The sequence below is a fragment of the Perissodus microlepis genome, chromosome 11 (genome assembly GCF_051167445.1).
Source record: "Perissodus microlepis isolate ML-2025 ecotype Zambia chromosome 11, ASM5116744v1, whole genome shotgun sequence".
NCBI classification, from domain to species: Eukaryota; Metazoa; Chordata; class Actinopteri; order Cichliformes; family Cichlidae; genus Perissodus; species Perissodus microlepis.
The window spans coordinates 8,188,446-8,207,505 of NC_140471.1; the positions used below are offsets into that span (position 1 = coordinate 8,188,446).

The 19,060-nt window shown below is 41.7% G+C and overlaps 1 protein-coding gene across 1 annotated transcript in view; it reads left to right on the top strand.

The window, feature by feature from the left end:
- znf1035 (zinc finger protein 1035) overlaps positions 1-19,060 on the top strand; it is a 32,073-nt gene that overhangs the window by 2,709 nt on the left and 10,304 nt on the right. The window contains exons 2-3 of the mRNA XM_084945051.1: positions 12,213-12,266; positions 18,940-18,997. The gene's annotated coding sequence lies outside the window, so the exon portion shown is untranslated. The remainder of the gene's footprint in view (positions 1-12,212; positions 12,267-18,939; positions 18,998-19,060) is intronic.

A 19,060-nucleotide genomic window follows, 5' to 3' on the forward strand; every position in this document is an offset into this window, starting at 1 on the left:
CACCAGTGTAGAATTGTTTTGGGTAGTCCAGTTGCAGGAGTTGGAGAATGAAGGTGGTAGATGTGGATATGGAATTTATATGTGCCTCTGTCCTATTTTGTGTGTTGGTTTGCAATTGCATTGAGGGAGTGTGCACAGTACCCGAGTGGTGGAAGACTGAAAAAGGCACCTTGTTAAGATGGGCTTCACAACAGTTCTTCTGTGGGTTTAGATGTAAGTAATATTTATTCATTGGTGGCATCGTCCTGTTTTCCTTTTGTTGTTTCATTGACATTTCCAGAATCCCGCATTTGTTTCGTCTTGATCACAGATTCGGACTATAATGGCCTTTTCCCACTAGTAGCTACTTGACTCGACTCTGTTTCGGTTGTTTTCCATTACAATTGAGTTCTATCTAATATGCGAGGGGTACATATAGCAATGCAGCCAAAAAGTCCTGTGATGTCATTTGTATGCGGAGGATGCTGAGGCAATGGTATACCTGCTTCTCGATATATGGCTTTTTGTTTCTGTCATGACTAGTGGTGCAACGGATCAAAAATCTCACGGTTCAGATCGGATCACGGTTTTAAGTCACGGATCGGATAAATTTTCGGATCAGCAAAAATAGAAAAAAAGACAAAAATTCGACTCCCCATTTACTTATTTAAGTATTTTTTGCCTATTAAAAAACATTCAACTGAAGACTCATTCCACGCACTTATATAAAAACAAATTAAAGTGCAATAGGTTTGAAAAGGCTGGTTTCAGTCATAATGCACATGTGCTGTTTATAAGATTGGGGAAACCTGCAGTCAGCTGAGACTGAAGAAGTTACTTGGATGAGTGATGAAATGTTTCTCCCACAAAACGCTACGTCCAGATGAACAGAATCAACTTTTGGAGATAAAGTGCAATATGGACATTATGGACCATGCTGGGCATCCTCTGCATCCTCTGCACATGGCCATAAACAACCAGAGGAGTCTGTTCAGTGACAGGTTGCTTCTCCCAAAGTCAAGGACCAGCAGACTTAAAAAGTCCTTTGTCCCACATGCCATAAAACTGTTAACTCCTCGCTGGAGGGGAGAGGAAGGGGAAACGGGGACAAAGGAGGGGGGAACAAGTAAGCTGTAGTGCCTTTTCACTGTGCAATAGTTTTTGTTAATATCCAGCGGTGTAATAGACTCACAATACTTGAAATGTGCCGTTCCCTTGTATTCTTATTCCTATTTATTCTATTTATCCCTTTTGTATTCTCTGTATTTATATATGTGTATATATGGTATATTTCTGCTCACATTCTGCAACTTCTGTCGGTGCTGTGCTACTGGAAACTGAATTTCCCAGAGGAACCCATCCGAGGGATAAATAAAGTTTCATCTAATCTAATGTAATCTATAGAGCAGTACAGGGCTTTGTATCTACCACTCCGCTGTGATATAACGAGCGGTCACGGTCACGTGGCTTTCCGTTGCCCTGGAGGTCCACTGTAGTTAGGGCAACAGAAGATGCCCGGGACAGTTCAGCCATAACTTTAAACTTTTCCTGCTCATACATGCTTGGAACGATCTTGTCACTGAAGTGGATGCGCAACGAGATATCATAGCGTGGCTCAAGCACGTTCATCATAGTTTAAACCCCTTGTTTTGCACAACGGAATACGGCCTCCCGTCTGTAGCTAAACACCCCAATAGCTTTTGTAATAGCTTTAGCCCGGTTGGATTGGGCAGCCAATCCAACCGGGAAAAGCCTATAAAGTCATTTTTCCATTAGTACCTACTCAGGTCGACTCGCTACAGATAGACTCAACTCAACTTGGATCGACTGGTTTTCCATTACAACTCAGTAGTACCTTGATTGCGTGCTTGTCGTCACGATGACGTGTCTGCGGGTCCTGCAATGCTATTAATATACGGCACAAACACTACAACAACGGTGGACATCGAAACTGAGATATACCCGCTGCTCGGTCTGTAACTTTTCGTCACACCCAGGGGAACATGGCGTTGGTTTTTTGTTGCCATTTCCTACGTTGCCGAGTTTCAAAAATGGCGGTTTTGATTTTCGGGAACGAGACGCTCTCATGACTCATCCAGTGACGCTACTGGACAGCCAATCGGTGGCATGCAGTCTGACAACATCATATTTTAGTACCTGTTTGGATCGCTTGGAATCCCGGCCAATCAAGTACTTAAAAAAAGTAGCAGGTACTATGCTGAGTTGATCCGAGTAGGTACTAATGGAAAAGGGCTTAAGTGTGGCTTTGCACGATGAAAGTTGTCTCTTGGGCAGTCAAAGACGATGTCGTCACCAAGCAATAGCATGACAGAGAAAGTTTTCCAGTTGAATGTCAAAGGCTTTTATATTCTTCCCTGCACTTTGTGCACCAAAGATAGGGACAAATAGCTGCCATGTTGGGTTGAAATATGTACGAGTCTTAGGCTTTACCATCATTACAATGATATGTCATTATAGGGTTCTCAGAAAATCAAAGATTATACAAAAGCTGAGACTTTCTGCAAAATGTTATCCAGTTGCTTTGCTTTCTATTTTGTTTCCTTCTGCTCCTGTACCAGAGTTAACTTTAAGACAGATCTTGTTGGCTAAAGGCGTACTCTGTTTTTTTTTTTTGTTTGTTTGTTTGTTTTTTGGCTCAAGCTGAAGTGAATTTGGAGTAAGTTATTAGAGAGGGGTGAAAGTGCATGGTCCTAGTGGAGAGGACTGGATTTGTTAAAATGCAAAAACAAATGTTTCAAAAACAGGAAGTTTAAGATTCACTGCAAGTCAAAATCATGCTTGAAAGCTCCCTCCTCAGTTCCCTTGGTACTTCCTGTACTTCTCGTGTGTATTAACTGCCACAGCTCCACTAAAACCCTCTTGGATAAAGAAACTGAAATGAGGGGTGGGGTTTCTTTGTTCAAATTGGCATTTTACATCCAGTTTTGGGATTTAGGCCCATGACCTTGGAGCCACAAGTACACTGACAGGCAAGAGCTGCAGTGAGTGTGAAGTTTTCAGACAAGGTCAGTTTAGTGCTTTTTCCACAATCACAGACATTATTAAAGACTTCCCAGAAAGTCTGCAGGAGAGTAAACTGTTTATAGTGAAAATCCTGAAATTGGGGAATAAAATGGTCAGGTGTCAAGCTTTAGCATTTTTCTAACAAGAATACATGGATTGAATCTCACTTGAGAAACATTTATCTAACCAGTTCCTTATCAGTGGAGCGTTTCATTGCTGCTCCCCTCGATGGCAGGTCTACTTTACTCAGTCATGTAGTAAAGCAGCTCAGTCTGTCTAGTCACAAAGTGTCAGACTGATGCAGGAGCTCCTGTTCAGCCATTTGAACATTTTATCTGCTCTGTAGTAGCTTTTTTTGTTGTTGTTGTTGCTTGTTTTTGTCCCCATGGGCACTCGTTCTTGTGTGCCCTTGCAGCCTAAGGGGGTTTGTGTAATAGGCCAGGAGAAGAGAAGAGGGTGCCATTTTGTTGCAAGTCTTGCACACAAAATGGTTACTTCTTGTTAACCCATTAAATGCCTATCACATCTTGCATAGCAGACAAGAAGGTGTATTGGCTTTGCAGCATTTGCACTGACCTAGTAAGCACAATACCTCAGCAATGGTATACTGGAAAAGAAGGGCTAAATTATGATCAGCACAAAAGATGATCTTTACAAAGCCAACTTTACTGGTTGTTAACAACCATTTCTAATTATTGCTACAGAAAGAAATCTTCACAGTGGCTCATCTGTGAGATTAGTAGCAAGTAGGATTCATTTGTTGATAATGCTAATCATCCTTTGTTCTTTTGCTGATATTTGTTTTAGCTCAATCAGACTAAGACTGTAAATGTGGTTTAGACCACATTTACAACTTTTTTTGTGCCATGGACCGGCCTTTAAGGTGTCACGGATAAATACAAAAAAATAAAACCAGTACCGGTACAAAAAAAAGCAAGATTTATTCATAGCACGTGCGAAAATACCCAGGGAAACTGAGTTAACGATAAAAACGATTTAAAAAATAACGATAAAAACCCTGAAACCATTAATTTCACACCCGAGCCTCATCTCTCGCGGCCCGGTACCAAACGACCGGTCCGTGGCCCGGGGGTTGGGGACGGTTTAGACAGTGCGGTTGAAACAATGGTATCCTTATGAAAGATGACTAAAAGTCATGTCATTGGCACTGAGCATGTGTCTTCTCCAAGGCTGATACAACAACATTAGTTGGTCTGTGATAGAATATGTAACGCTCTTCCACTGTACATTTTCCACTTTGGTGAAGAAGAGTGGTAGTTGTTATGCAGTCTTTGACAAAAAGACAAATGGCACTGAGCATATAGCTTCTCAAAAAGAAAAAGGCAGTAATATATGAAACCGTGGAAACAAACACTTGGAAGTTCTTCCACTAAAGGTCTCAGGGCAACACGCGTGAATGTTGATTCTGTTGCAGGCGTTTTGCTTGCTTTTGACAAAAAACACATAAAGCAACTAATGAATCTTGGGATGTAGTTTTTTGGTTTTTTTTTTTAATTTTTTTTAAAGGTGATGGAATTACATACTAGGATTATTAGGCTAAAATGGCACCACACAGACCACCACAGTTGCCAGCTTGGTAAACACTGTCTTGCATGGTCTATAGGGGCTCTGTGTACCGGAATATACTGCTCCTGTAAAGCTTGCATAGTACTTTCTCCTTGCACTTTCTTATTGTAGTCAGATGCTAAAGTGGTGTAAAGAAAATTAAGTTAGTTTAAATTGTGGGGGTCATTGGGGTGAATCATACATTTTATTGAAGGCTAGAACTGTCACCCAGTTAAGAAATTGCTCACTTTATCTGTGGCCTCGCTTCAGTAAGCAAGGGTAACAAATGACCCCTGCCAGGGTGCAGTCACTACCACAAGATGTTTGTTCTTGCAGATGGGATCAAAATGAGGTCAAGGTAGTAAGTGACTTAGAAAACCGCTCAAGTAGCCACAGGGAGATCAATGGAGATTCTAAGGGGCTCATTATACCCATGGCAAGTGATGTCACAGTACTGACGCAAGGCATGCTTTGTTGTTGTTTTTGGCCATTTATTAATCTCTCAGGTTTTGTAACATCATACCGGTGCTGAGGCTGGGAAAGCAGAATTGAAGACAATTGCGTTGTTTGTTTGTTTACCGCCATTTTAATGATATCGCTGAGGAACTTCAGAGCTCCACAGATTATCCAGAGGGAGATGTTCCAATTCTAAAAAGATTGTTTTCTGGAAAATCTTTTACGCCAGATGCCCTTCCTGTTGTGGAGAATTTGTAAGCAAGCAATTCAGTCTTTGCTGCCTAGATGTCATTAGAGCAGCTAAGAGATTCTCAGCTGTTATGATGCAGCAACAGCTTGAAATGATGTGTTTCTGGGGAAAAAAACTTTTAAGAAACTTCTGCAGCTGATTCAGACGGGGGTTTTGTGAGGAGATTTAGTCTAGCCTCAAGCTTTAATGGTGACAGGAAGGACTGTGGTGAACTCTCAACTAGCACATTCAGCAACCAGTGTGGCGAAAGTGATAGCCCTTTTCAATTCGTACCTACTTGGATTGGCTCGACACAACTTGACGCAGTTTGACTCGGCTTGACTCTTTTTCCAATACAGTGGAGTACCACCTAATGTGCGTGGGGTCATTGTAGCAACATGGCCAAAAGTCCTGGGACATCATTTTAATGCAACACGAACGCCACAACAAAGTAGGACGTTGAGGCGTGGTATACCTGCTGCTTTGGGGTATAACTTTTTGTCACACTCTGCGATTGCAGTGTTGTTTTTTTGTGCAGTTTGTTGATGTCACAATTCCGGACTCTGAATGCTTGGAACCCCAACCAAGTAGGTTATAAAAATGGAGTCTGGAACCATGTACTACCATCTAAGGGAAAACCGTGACGAACCGTACTGAGCCGACCTGTTTAGGTGGTAGTAGTAGAATCGGGCTATTAAGCCCTTTTTCATTAGTACCTACTTGGAACAACTCAGCATGATTCATCACGGTTTTCAGTGTTTTCCATTAGGTCATGGTACCTGGTACCAGGCACTCTTTTTAGTACCTTCTCAGCCGGGGTCCCAAGTGATCCGAGCAGGTACTAAAATGTGACGTCGTCAGACTACGTGCCACCGATTGCCTGGTCAGTGGCGTCATGAGAGTCTCTCGTTTACTAAAATCAAAACCACCCATTTTTTTTTTTTTTTTAAAAATTCTAAATATTTTTATTGAGTAATTGTGGATACAGTGTACAAAGGAAAAAAAAAAAAGAAGAGGGAAGAGATCAGCAAGCCACTGAACATCAAAATGGCACGCCTAGCCAGGAGGGAACCAAAAGACAGCACCCTACGCTTTGCTCTGATATACTTATCATCCTCTCCTGTTGTACCAAAGAGAGCAAGTTAGGGGGTTGAGAGCTAGTTTCAAGCCTTGTTCAGTGCAGAAAATCTCCTCCCAAAAATTTGCCAGGGCAGAGCAGGTCCAAAACATGTGGGTTAGATTAGCATTATCAGACCTGCACCAGTTACAGCAAGGGTTAGGGCTGTTCGATATAACGATATATATCGGATGACGATATAAAAACATCTATCGTTTCATTTTACGCTATCGTTTGTTTCATGGTGTCGCAAAATAAACTGTTTACGGCAATATTTTTTTCATCGTTTTGATGGTCACTGTAGTGGCTATATTCATTTCTTAAAGTTCTCTCTTTCTCTTATATTTAATATAACCACACTACGGATGGACAAGTGCCTGCTTTTATGCATTGTCGTTAGCAACAACGACGGTAAAACCATTGCGTGTCCGCTTGTTTATCTTCCACATAAACCTTTCACAATAAAGCTCAAGCTCCTGTTGAGACTTTTCAAAGTAAAGTGAATAGTATAAGCGGAAGTTGGGGAGTGCCAGATCCCCTTCAATCTTAGGTTTCTGTAGTTGCACCTTAGCTACTCGAGGTCGTTTACCCTTCCAAATATAAGAGGAGATTATAGAATCTAGAGTTGTAAAGAAAGACTTGGGATGACGACTGGTAAAGACTGGGGGGGGAAAAAAAAAAACCACCAATTTTGAATCCTGGCAACGAGGGAAGTCTGAACAAAGCCACAGACTGAGCAGCAGGTGTATTCTTGCCTCAGCGTCCACCTTTGTTGTAGTTGTTGAACGATCAGAGTAGGTACTAATGGGGGAAAAGGGGCTTTAGTTTAAGTAAGATGACACCTTAGTCTGGCACAGGTGATAGATTCCTGGCAGATTAGAGCAGCAGCAAGCAAGCATTAAACGGCCTTTCAAAAGGTCACTGAACAACATATTGATTTTTATTTTTTCTAGACAGAACTTGTTGACTAAAGTTGAAACACGTGGTGAGTCTGTTTGGACTTTTATAGAGGCCTGAAAGTACATAGCTGTAAAGGAGGTGTGCTTGATGAATGTAAAACGGTGATTGCTTTACCCCAGTGTTCTTGTTTCCTTATTACTGAGAATCAAAATCATATTTGAAGCTAAAATCTAATTAAGTGCTGAGCCTCACAACAACAATACCAATTTTACACAGCATTTGGTCAGATGTGTAGTAGTGAGATAACAATATAGGACTAAGACTTTCCTCCCAAGGCCCCGTGGTACTTCCCACTTCCCACAGCACCACAAACGAACACTAAAACAGTCTGAATGTCTCCTTTTTAGAGGTAAAGTATGGAAAGAGTTTTGGTTTTTTTTTTTTGGATATTACAGACAATTCCTACAGACCACTTATTTTCAGACATACACCAGTATCAAGCATTTGACCTTACAGAGACTAGTGCAGCCAGCAGAGAAGTCATTTAGCTGTTATCCAAGGAAGCGTTTTACAATGAATCTCAGGATTTAAGCCTATGACCTTGAGCAGATAGATACAAGTGTACTGACAGGCAAGAGCTGCAGTGTGAGTGTGGCATTTCTACAGAGTCAGGTGGGATCAGTTTACAGTTTAGCAGAGGACCTTTGGAGTAGCATGGAGCAAAGTCTGACATTAAGAGTACAGATTGAAACAGTTGGATGTCTATTTCCTGGGATTTTATGTGCAGTTGAGTAAAGCAACCTCATCTCAGTGTCAGACTGATCCATGGGCTTCTTTTCAGCCTTTTAACGATTTGGTCTGCTCCTGTACCAGAATTTTTTTCCTTTGTCCCCTTTGGAACTGCTCCCTGTGTGCCTTCACAAGCAAAAGGCGTTTGTGTAATAGACAAGCAGAAGGAAAGAGGGTGCCATTTTGTAGCAAGTCTTGGACACAAAATGGTTGCTACTTGTTAACCCTTTAAATGCCAACCGCATGTTGTACAGCAGACAAGAAGGTGTATTGGTTTTGGAGTTTTAAACTGACCCAGTAAGCACTATACCTTAGCAGTGGTAGACTAGAAAAGAAGTGCTAAATTATAATCAGCACAAAAGATTATCTTTACAAAGCCAAGTGATTTATGTTTGAAATGAGTAAGAAGGGTAGCATGATCCTTTTTTCTTCAGGGGTTTCATTAATGGGAACCTACATTTATTTTTGGCTTGTGTTACACACATGTTAAAACTGTGTGTGGTTGAGGTATCTTGTAGCTTGAAGCAATGAAGCAAAGCAGCAAACTTCATGAAGGCCAACTGAACGTGGTCTCCTGGACATGGAAACAATGTATCTTTACCAATACAATATTTTTGGAGTTTCATTTTGCAATCCAGATCTGTGCCACTTGAAAAGATTCTTTTGCTGCCCATGACTCACATCCCCGAGGCCTCAAGGTTTTACCATGATCTTTCTGACACATAGCTCTTCCAGAATAATAAGCCAATAGTATAAACTAGTAAAATAAAACACCCCTTTTAAAAATTACTTCTAAGGAAAAGCACAAAAATTAACAGGTGAAATAATATGTATTATTGACTTGACATTAAAATACTGCTTCCTTAAGTAGAAGTAAAGGGTAAAATCCTTGTAGCTGTAGGGTAAACTGGAACTGCACAAACCAACACTATTGCCAGCTTGACAAGCATTGACTTGCATGGACTGTCACAGCTGGCTTGGTTTGCAAGAACATGCTGCTCTGTTAAAGCTTACAGTGCTTTAGCCTTGCAAAGTAGATAGAAGATACAGTGATGTAAATAAATCTAATTCTGTTATTATTTCACCTTTTGGGGGGGTTGGGAGGGTATTGAACCATAATTCCTATATTTAAAAAACAAAACAAAAACAGAAGCATTGCATGGGTCTAAAGCTGCTCATCTGATTTTGATCAGTGAATACTGTCCTGATAAGGTGAAGGTTTCAATGGTTAGTTTCACATCTTACTAAGTATGATGTTCTTATACTGAAAAATACAGTTCCGATTTGAGTGAAAACTATGAAAAAGTAAGTGGTTCATTGGGATGGGCCTACATTGTAATTGAAAAGTCTTTGCATTGTGGGGTGGGCAGAGCAGGTCAGCCACTATTCAGAAGGTCGGTGGTTTGATCCCAGGCTACCTCCTAGCTGCATGCCAAATATCCTTGGGCAAGATACTAACCCCATGTTTGCCTACTGGTGGTGGTCAGAGGGCCCGGTGGCGCCAGTGTCCGGCAGCCTCGCCTCTGTCAGTGCGCCCCAGGGCAGCTGTGGCTACAATGTAGCTTGCCGTCACCAGTGTGTGAATGTGTGTATCAATTGGTGAATGACTGAATGTAGTGTAAAGTGCTTTGGGGTCCTTAGGGACTAAGTAAAGCCATCCATCCATCCATCCATTCGCTTCTGCTTCTCCTTTTCAGGGTCGCGGGGGGCGCTGGAGCCTATCCCAGCTAAGTAAAGCGCTATACAAATTACCATATTTACCATTTTACAGTGTTTCTTGATTTTTTTTCAGTCAGTTTCACCCTTCACTGATCCCATCTGGTTTCATAATGTTTTATTACAAAATCCAAAAAGCTCAGTTAAAGGCTTAAAGAATGGAGGTCGTCTTAGTGGCTCTGTTGATCTTTTGCATATCGTCTTTGAATGAACATGAGCCGGTAAGGGTGCAGATTTTTGTGTTTAAATAAAGCCGTTGCTTTTTAAAGATCCTGATTCTCATAAGCACAACATAATTTGTCAAGTGCCACACTCATAAGTTAAGACAGAAAGCAGCCATGTCCCCAGTGAGGAGCACTGAACCCTGGCAGTGACTGCTGTGACTGAGTGAGAGGGAAGTACTCACGCTGAAAGCAATGGCTAGATCACAGCTACTTGTCCAACAAAAACTAAACTAAAAATGTAGAAACAATGTGTGGGAGGAAAAACTAAGTACACTCAAGTTCTCTATACCACTTCGTCAGTCTCTTAAATTGTTGTGAAGGAATTTTGGTCTGTTCTTCTTTGTTTCTTCAGTTCACTGAGGTTTGCAGGCATTTGTTTGTTCACTGCTGTCTTAAGGTCTGGTCAAGGTCTGGACTTTAACTAGGCCAATGCAACACATGGATTGTTTTCTTTTTCAAACGTTTTGTTGTAGATTTGCTACTGTGTTTGGGATCATTCTTCTGTTGCATGATCTACTTTGCACACAGTGCCAAAGCTACCAGTACCTGGTTTAAAGACCATGGTATCCCTGTTGTTAATTGGCCAGCAAAATCGCCTGACCTTAACCCCATTAAAAATCTATGGATATTGTGAAGCGCAAGATGCGAAATGCCAGACCCAACAATGCAGAAGAGTTGAAGGCCACTATCAGAGCAACCTGAGCTGTCATAACACCCGAGCAGTGCTGATCGAGTCCATGCCGCACCGCATTGCTGCACTAATTCAGGAAAAAGGAGCCCCAACTAAGGCTACGTTCACACTGCAGGCGAAAGTGCATCAAATCCGATTTTTTTTTGACCCTATGCGACCCATATCCGATCATGGTATGACAGTGTGAACGGCACAAATCTGATATTTTCAAATCCGATCTGGGTCACTTTTGTATGTGGTACTGAATCCGATACATATCCGATGTTTCAGAAAGCGACTGCTGTATGAATGGTCAAGTCACATTAAATCCGTCTTTTACGTCACTGACACAAGACAGACGCCAATTATCAGCTCCGGAGAAGCACCCGATAAGACATCGCGAAGGCTTCCTGGCCATCCGGTGAAACTGCTGGGAAGACAACGTTGGAGAAACGTTAACATTTTATTTGTACTGCATAATCTGCAGATTCAGACAGAAATCTGCAACTATCCTTTGAAGCACCGCTCCTCTCTAAAACAGCAATAAGGATAATTATTAGGTTATCTACATTATTATGTAAATAACAAAATAACTTAAAGCAAAAATTGGGAAACGTGAAGTCCGAAGTCTTTATATTAAGGGCCATCAGTCAAACAATATTGTTTGCTCTGGGTCTAAACAGAGCGCGTTGTGTGTGACGTCTTCTTTTGCGCATGCGGGCCGCTTTGAGCGTTCACACTAGAGCGCGTTTGCTGTTGCATTTTATTTGTAGTGTGAACGAGCAGACAAAAAAATCGGATTTGATCAAAAAATCGGAATTGAGCATTAAGACCTGCAGTGTGAACGTAGCCTAAGAGTGCTGTACATGCTCATACTTTTCATGTTCATACATTTCAGTTGGCCAAGATTTCTAAAAATCCTTTCTTTGTATTGGTCTTAAGTAATATTCTAATTTTTTTGAGATACTGAATTTGGATTTTTTTTTATTAGTTGTCAGTTATAACAATCAAAATTATAAGAAATAAACACTTGAAATATATCAGTCTGTGTGGAATCAATGTATACATTATACAACTTTTTGAATGGAATGGGTGAAATAAATCAACTTTTTGATGATATTCTAATTATATGACCAGCACCTGTATTTCACTATAATGTGCAACATCATACTTGGTGAAACGCTCCAGTTTGGTCTATCCGAAAGACATTGTTCCAGAAATGGTAGTTTATTCAGATGCAAACCTAAACCATGCTGTCATGTTTTTAGAGAGAAGAGGATTTACCTGGCAACCCTTCCAAGGAAGCCATACTTGCGCTGTCTTTTAATTGTGCTGCCAACTTTAGTATTTAACATACTGAGGTCTGTAGAGTCTGAGATGGAGCTCCTGGGGTTTTTTGTTTGTTTGTTTGTTTGTTTTTTGCATTTTTACAGAGCATTACACAGTATGACCTTGGGATGAAACTGTTAGTACTCAAAGTAATGATGATGATGATGATAATAATAATGATGTTAACATATTTTATTTATTTTTGTTTTACAGAAAACTGAAAAAACATCTTGAAGATTTGGATGGCAGCAGACATTTTACCACCAGGTAAAGAAGAATTTTAGTGTTAAGCTTTTGAGTGTGTTCCTTCTTTTTGTTTTAAAATGGCACATCTATGTCTTGAGTTCATGACTGTTGTATAGGTAAGTAAACAAAACCGAAGTACATCAGGTAACCTAAATTAGCTTAAGTGGAATACGTTCCACAAACTAGCCCAATAAAAAATCAAAAACCGTATGTGATTTTTTTTTTAATTTTAAGTTTTTGCTTACAAGATAATCGTGTGCACCTCTGGATCTCTTCCAGCACAGATCCCCTATTGTTTGCTCAGTTGAAGGTCTATTCTGGCCACTTGCCCCTGCGTTATTAACAAAGATCCAACATTTTCCCAAAGAAAAGAACTTCTGTTTTAAACTGACCTGAGTTTTGGATGTATCATCAAGACAGATGACAATAGATGGTTACTGGCTGTAACCCACCAGTTTACAATTGAAGACTCATCATATTCCAAGCTAATAAGCAGTACATGAGTTGAGGAGTCCAACCAGTCATATTTTTTTTCAACATTCAGTGGGATGTGCACTGGGAAGTTGTCCACCATTCACACAGGGATAGGGACAGAACAAGATTTCCATAGAGCAATCTACAAATAGCAGTAGCACTGAAAAGGGTCTGGATGTGTTTATCTGGAACGATAGTAGTCAAACTATTATTTAAAAAATGGCTTCCAGATATTCACAAAGTCCCATCGTTTGCCCTTGGCAATGTATGTTCGTCTTTCCAGGCCTACAGATTCTGCAGTTTCCTTCTTCTAGAGTCCCATGGAGTGTGCATCCATACGCCTCCAACATGGGCTGAAGTAGTCAGTAGCCAGACTACTTCTGGCTTGAAGTAGTCCATTGTCCAGTAATTTAGTCAGCTTTTTTTGGTTGTTTGAATTCTGTTGGGTTTATTCCAAGTACCCAGAGTTTAACCATTAAGGGGATTTTTACATTAAACATTTCAGACAAACACTTGGCAACATCTTTTTACAATTCATGAACTTTAGAACATTCCCATAGAACAGGGGTCGGCAACCTGCGGCTTCAGAGCCGCATGCGGCTCTTTAGTCTTTATTTTGCGGCTCCGCGTGGTTTGAAGTATAAATTTGAAGTATTTAGCTGAAGTGTATTTTATTTATGTTAGTTTTTTTTCATCTTGTACTTCTAAATTGGAAGATTATTGTGACATTGAAATATAAATATAAAAATAAAATTATATTTAATTATTTTTTTCATCGCTCAAAATAAGTGTCACACTTGCAGAAGCCGGTGTACCCGCCGAAACGCCATGCATTTATAGAGACTTTCAACCCCAGGTAGGCCAGTTATGGATCTTCGGATCCACATTATGTCAGCAGCTATTCTCCACCGTGAACTATGTTAAAAACAAACACCGCTCATGCCTCACAGATGACAGCTTACAGTCCTGCGTAAAGATGAAAGTGACTTCGTACAGCCCTGATTTGCAGACGCTGTGCGTAGAGGTTCAGGAGCAGAACTCCCATTGTAAACATATCACGGCAGACCCGGCAATGTTTCCATGAACATGCTTTTCAGCATCTCTTTATTGACCACTTTTCACACACGGTTGCTGTACGCACACAGCCGGCTGTAGCTTTTCAGCTCACAGCCCGACACATACCAACAACAGCACAGATAGCACAGACGTTAAGGCGGCGAGGCGTGATTGCGGGTGCCACTCAGGTGCGTCCGCCTCCCCTGCAGCGGCCCCACAGACCACGCCCCGCCACACACATTAACCTGGTAAAATACATATTTAGGCAGAATTTTGCAAATATCTATTTTTAATCTTTTAGCAGCATAGTGCTTTTTTTCCTATTATTATTATTATTATTTTTTTTAAAAGTCAGGTCAAGGCTCCAAAAGCCCAAAGGCGATATAAGGGTGGCGGCTCACAACAGTTTTTGTTTGCTACTTGGATCATTTTAGTTCAGCTGGGTGTCTTTCCTTTTGTTATATTTCTTTAAGAGTTCAAAATGTGTTAATTACATAAATAAAATGTAATTTTCTCTGTAGCACTTCATGGATTTCATAAGCAACACACTTTAGTTGTTCACACAAAGCATAAAGGTAAAAAACAATATATACAGTGTTATCTTCATTTTAGATGTCAAAAAGTATTTGCGGCTCCCAGTGTTTTCTTTTGCGTGGAAACCGGGTCCAAATGGCTCTTTGGGTCTTAAAGGTTGCTGACCCCTGCCATAGACAATGGTGAAGAGATGAGATAAGATATACCTTTATTAGTCCCACGAGTGGGAAATTTCATGTTAAGGCTGCCGACCTATTGCACGCAATGGCGGCGTAATCTTACCCTCCGACCATACATACATTACAAAAAAACATCACATGAGGAAGACAGGTCAGAGAGGTATAACAATGGAAAATGCACCACATGAGGAAAGATAAGGAGAAAAAAATAACCCCCCCCAGACTGAGCACCAATAGGGAGATCAGTTTGAGAACAGAAAAAAAACACCTCTGCACATAGCACATGAAAAAACTCTTAATACACCAAAGAAACACATGACAAGCAACAGGGGTGGGTAAAGGGTGAGAGACAGCCAATGTAGACAGTACATCCAGGCCTGCAGCCTATGCGCTGGTCCTTGATCCACCGTCAGCATTGGAAGGGAATAAGCGTCGAAGGCGTTTGGAGGGGGAGGGGGGATGAGTGTACATCTGCATGTGTAGATATGTCTGTGTGCGTGTGTGTATGTGTCCAGAGTTCAGCTGAGACAGTGTCCTTCGCCCTGCCAGGCTAAGTAAACAGTCTTCCAGCCAACCCAGGTGGCCTTGCATAGAATGGGAAGAACAGTCTAAACACAGTCGTTATCAGGGTGTTTTTGTTCAGCTCCAGCCTTGAGACCGCAGCTGGCGCCGAAGGGGTATCTGCATGAAGTGATGGTGGTTTTTACTTTAGTGCGAACACCTCATATGAATTTCAAAGCTGTTCTAACAGTCTGACACTGGTCTCTCAATCTCCCGTTGGAGAGCCGTGAGCTTCTCCATGATGTTATCAAACTTACGCTCCGTGATGTTGTCATTCTTGTGCTCAAAGAGCCGATTCTGAGAACTCACGACCGCAGTGAGCTTCTCCAAGATGTGATCAAGTTTGCGCTCAGAGGTCTTATTCTGAGTGTTCACGGCAGCCGTAAGCTTCTCCAAGATCTTATCCATGCTGCACTCAATGAGCCCATTTTGAGAAACTCACGCCTCGTCCCATCGTTTCAATCCCAGCGGGCAGCCTTGTGGGGGTTTGAACAGCCGGTTCCGCTTTCTTAATTCTTCTATAAGTCAGGGCCAAGCCAGCTCTGATCAGCCAGAATCCTGTTATCATGGTTCCGAATAGGTCGATATCTTCAGCACTCAGGCTCAACCGAGCCCAGACTTCTCGTTGAGAAAAGGGTGTCAATTGCATTCAGGGGCCAGTTGATCAAATCCATAATTCCTCTTTTAGGTTTTAGAGGACTGTGAGAGAGTGTTCCAGGGAAAAGTAATACAAAAAACACGAGACTAGACAAGGACATGAGGCTAAGCAGGGAGGATAAGGGAGGAGAGGAGAGGAGAAAAGTGCGCCGCCTTCGTCAAGAGCAGAAAAAGAGTTCCTTCTTCAACTAAACGTTTGGTACAAATGTTTGGAATGTGATTGGACATGATAGAGCCTGACGGGTGTTATATACTGTACGTCTCACTGAGCGCTTTAAATTGCACAAGTTTAAAGCATGTTTTTATTGTTTGTTTTTGTGTTTTTAAACAAAACAATGTTTAAAAACATTTTTGTTTTCTTGGATATCCCTTCTCCATGCATCTAACTTATCTGCTGCTGAGTCTTTAGACGAAAGTGTCAATAAGTTATAATGCATAGAGAGAAAGCCTTTCCCTTTTATATTCCCAATGCATACCACCTCTATTTTTGTTAACGGTGGAAGCTGATGTTAGTTGGGCAGTCATGTAATACCATCTGAGACTGGGGAGTTGGAGTCCTCCTATTTCATAGGTCAAGTAAAGTAGCTTTAGACAGAGCCTTGCCCTCCTATTACTTCAAATAAATTGGTTAAATAGTTTGTTTAAACTGTCAGAGAATAGAGTTGGCAGCGGAGGTGTTTGGAAATAATATAAAAAACTGTCATTTTTTAGGATATCTATCAGACCTATCATAGATATAGGCAGATTTGACCATCGATTTAGTGCTTCTGTGACTTCTTTTACAAGGTGGTCATAATTTATTGAGGTCAGTACCTGGGGATCCCACAGGCAAATGAAACCACGAAGAGGCCGCTAGCAAAGCTGCAACCACGAAGTACCTGCAGAGGGTCAGGCAAGTCCTGAGGAGTAAGCTGAATGGTAAGAACAGATCCGGGCTAACGCCTACACCCTGCCTGTGATCAGTTACATTGCTGGAATAATAAGATGGCCAAAGGAGGAAATAGAAGCCACTGACATCAAGCTGGAGGGTTTCACACCAAGTCCAGCACCCTGAGGCTGTATGCTAAGCGTAAGGAAGGAGGCCGGGGACTAGTGAATGTCAGTACCACAGTCCAGTGTTAGACAACAAACACCCACGAATACATCAGGAAGATGCCCCCAACCCACCGCATGCTCAGTGAATACCTCAGGGAGCAGAAACCCAAGAAAGAAGACTAAGAGGAGGAACCATCGTGGAAGGATAGGCCCCTGCACGGTATGTGCTACCAGCAGATAGAGAAAGTGGCTGACATCCAGAAGTCCTACCAGTGGGTGGACAAAGCTGGACTGAAAGATTATGTGACTTACCCCTCAGAAGATCTACTAGATGATGTGAATGCAGCACTACGGACAGTACCTACGGTACCAAAGTACGGTATCATTACCGAGACTAACCAGCTAACACTACGGCAGCAGTGATCAGTGAGATGCTTGGCTACAAGTTGAAAAGCCACACGAGCAGTACCCTAGGACAGCGGTCCCCAACCCCCGGGCCTCGGACCGGTACCGGTCCGTGAGTCGTTTGGTACCGGGGCACGAGAGTTGAGGCTCAGGTCTGAAATGTATGGTTTTCAGGGTTTTTATCGGTTTTCAGCGTTATTTTGTTATTGTTTTTATCGTTAACTCGGTTTTCCTGTGTGTTAGGAATAAATCTTTTTTTAGGTACTGGTACTAGTTTTATTTTGTTGTATTTATCCACAACACCTTAAAGGCCGGTCCGTGAAAATATTGTTGGGCATAAACCGGTCCGTGGTGCAAAAAAGGTTGGGGACCGCTGCCCTGGGAGACTAGAGGCCAAAATCAAGGTAGCACGAAAGGAGGTTAGCTAACTATCGGGGCTGCAGAAAGGTGCAATGAAGAATGTGGTACATCAGAGAGATAGAAGGCAGGAGAATAAACCAGCTGTTCCCCAGAACCAGACAAGATGAATTGGAGGAGATTGATGTGAAATTGATTAGAAAGAAGTATATAGAACTGTGAGAAGTGGTGAAATTGTGGACAGTGGAACACAAACCTGAAACAGAAACTGTAAAAGTTGGACCTTTTGCTTGCAGTAAAGCATCAGTTATAATTTGAAGGCAGATGTTCTCTGTTCCTGGTTTGCATCCCAATTCTTCAGTTTTGGCTACTGCTCAGCAAGTCATTGGCACCGCAGGCCATGCCACATACCCCGATTGGCCGACTAAGGCCAGGGAGCCACCCGGCCAAACCTAAGCCCACCCCGCGTGACTGGGAGAGGGAATCGGCCTGGACCGTCGGCACCTCCAGCCACAGGTGCAGCAACAGGGCAATGACAGCTCGGGCAGCCGCCCACTTATCCAGCAGCAACGGCGAAGCTGGAATCAAATTAGCAGGTCGATGATCTGTGCCTGCTACTGTGCCAAAAAAATTGTTTTGGAGTTCTGTGCAAAGAGTGGAGTTTTATTTCTTATTAAACCAAAGACTTTTTTCTTTAAAATGCCGTATGGGTCTCATAGTTGCTCAGATCTAGCTGCTCTACCATAAAAGGCTGTAAGGCAGGGGTGGGTAACTCCAGGCCTCGAGGGCCAGTGTCCTGCAGGTTTTAGATGATCCAACACAGCTGATTCAAATGGCTAAATGACCTTCTCAACATGTCCTGAAGTTCTCCAAACTAATCATGTGATTCAGGGGTGTTGACCCAGGGTGATATCTAAAACCTGCAGGACACCGGCCCTCAAGGCCTGGAGTTGGCCACCTCTGCTGTAAGTGCTGCCTATTTGGTCATCTATTATGACACCTGAAGCTCCATTGCAATACTGGGATTTGGGCACCCCTCTGACCAACAATCTACTTACTTAGATATTAGGTATGGCCAGAAAGCCTACTGAAGAGGTTCTCAACTTGGTGGCTTCCATGGTGTCAGTTTCATTAGCCTTGTAAATGCGGACTCATCAAGTTGTAGACACAGGCCTTTCTCAGATATTATTTGGAGTGCCATAGCAGATGTGAATACTTCCAAAATAAGAGATTGTAGTTGCAGAGAAAACGGTTATAAAATATTTTTTCATATAATTTTTGACTGTAGAGTGGTGGCAATACCAATTTGATCATTAAAAGTTTAATTTACACTAACAACAGCAGAGTGAAAGAGGTGTGATGTGTTTTTTCTGATGTTTTCTGTAGCTTGTAAAATGTTCAGAGCAATAAAAATATTCATTTTAATTTTTACACAGGTTTCCAATCAGATGTAATTCACATTTCTCTGGACAGTCCGTAGATGTTTAAAATAAGGTGAGATTTTTTTTTTTTTTTTTAATTTTTCTGTGGATGGTTTTGGTTTTAATTTGTATTTAT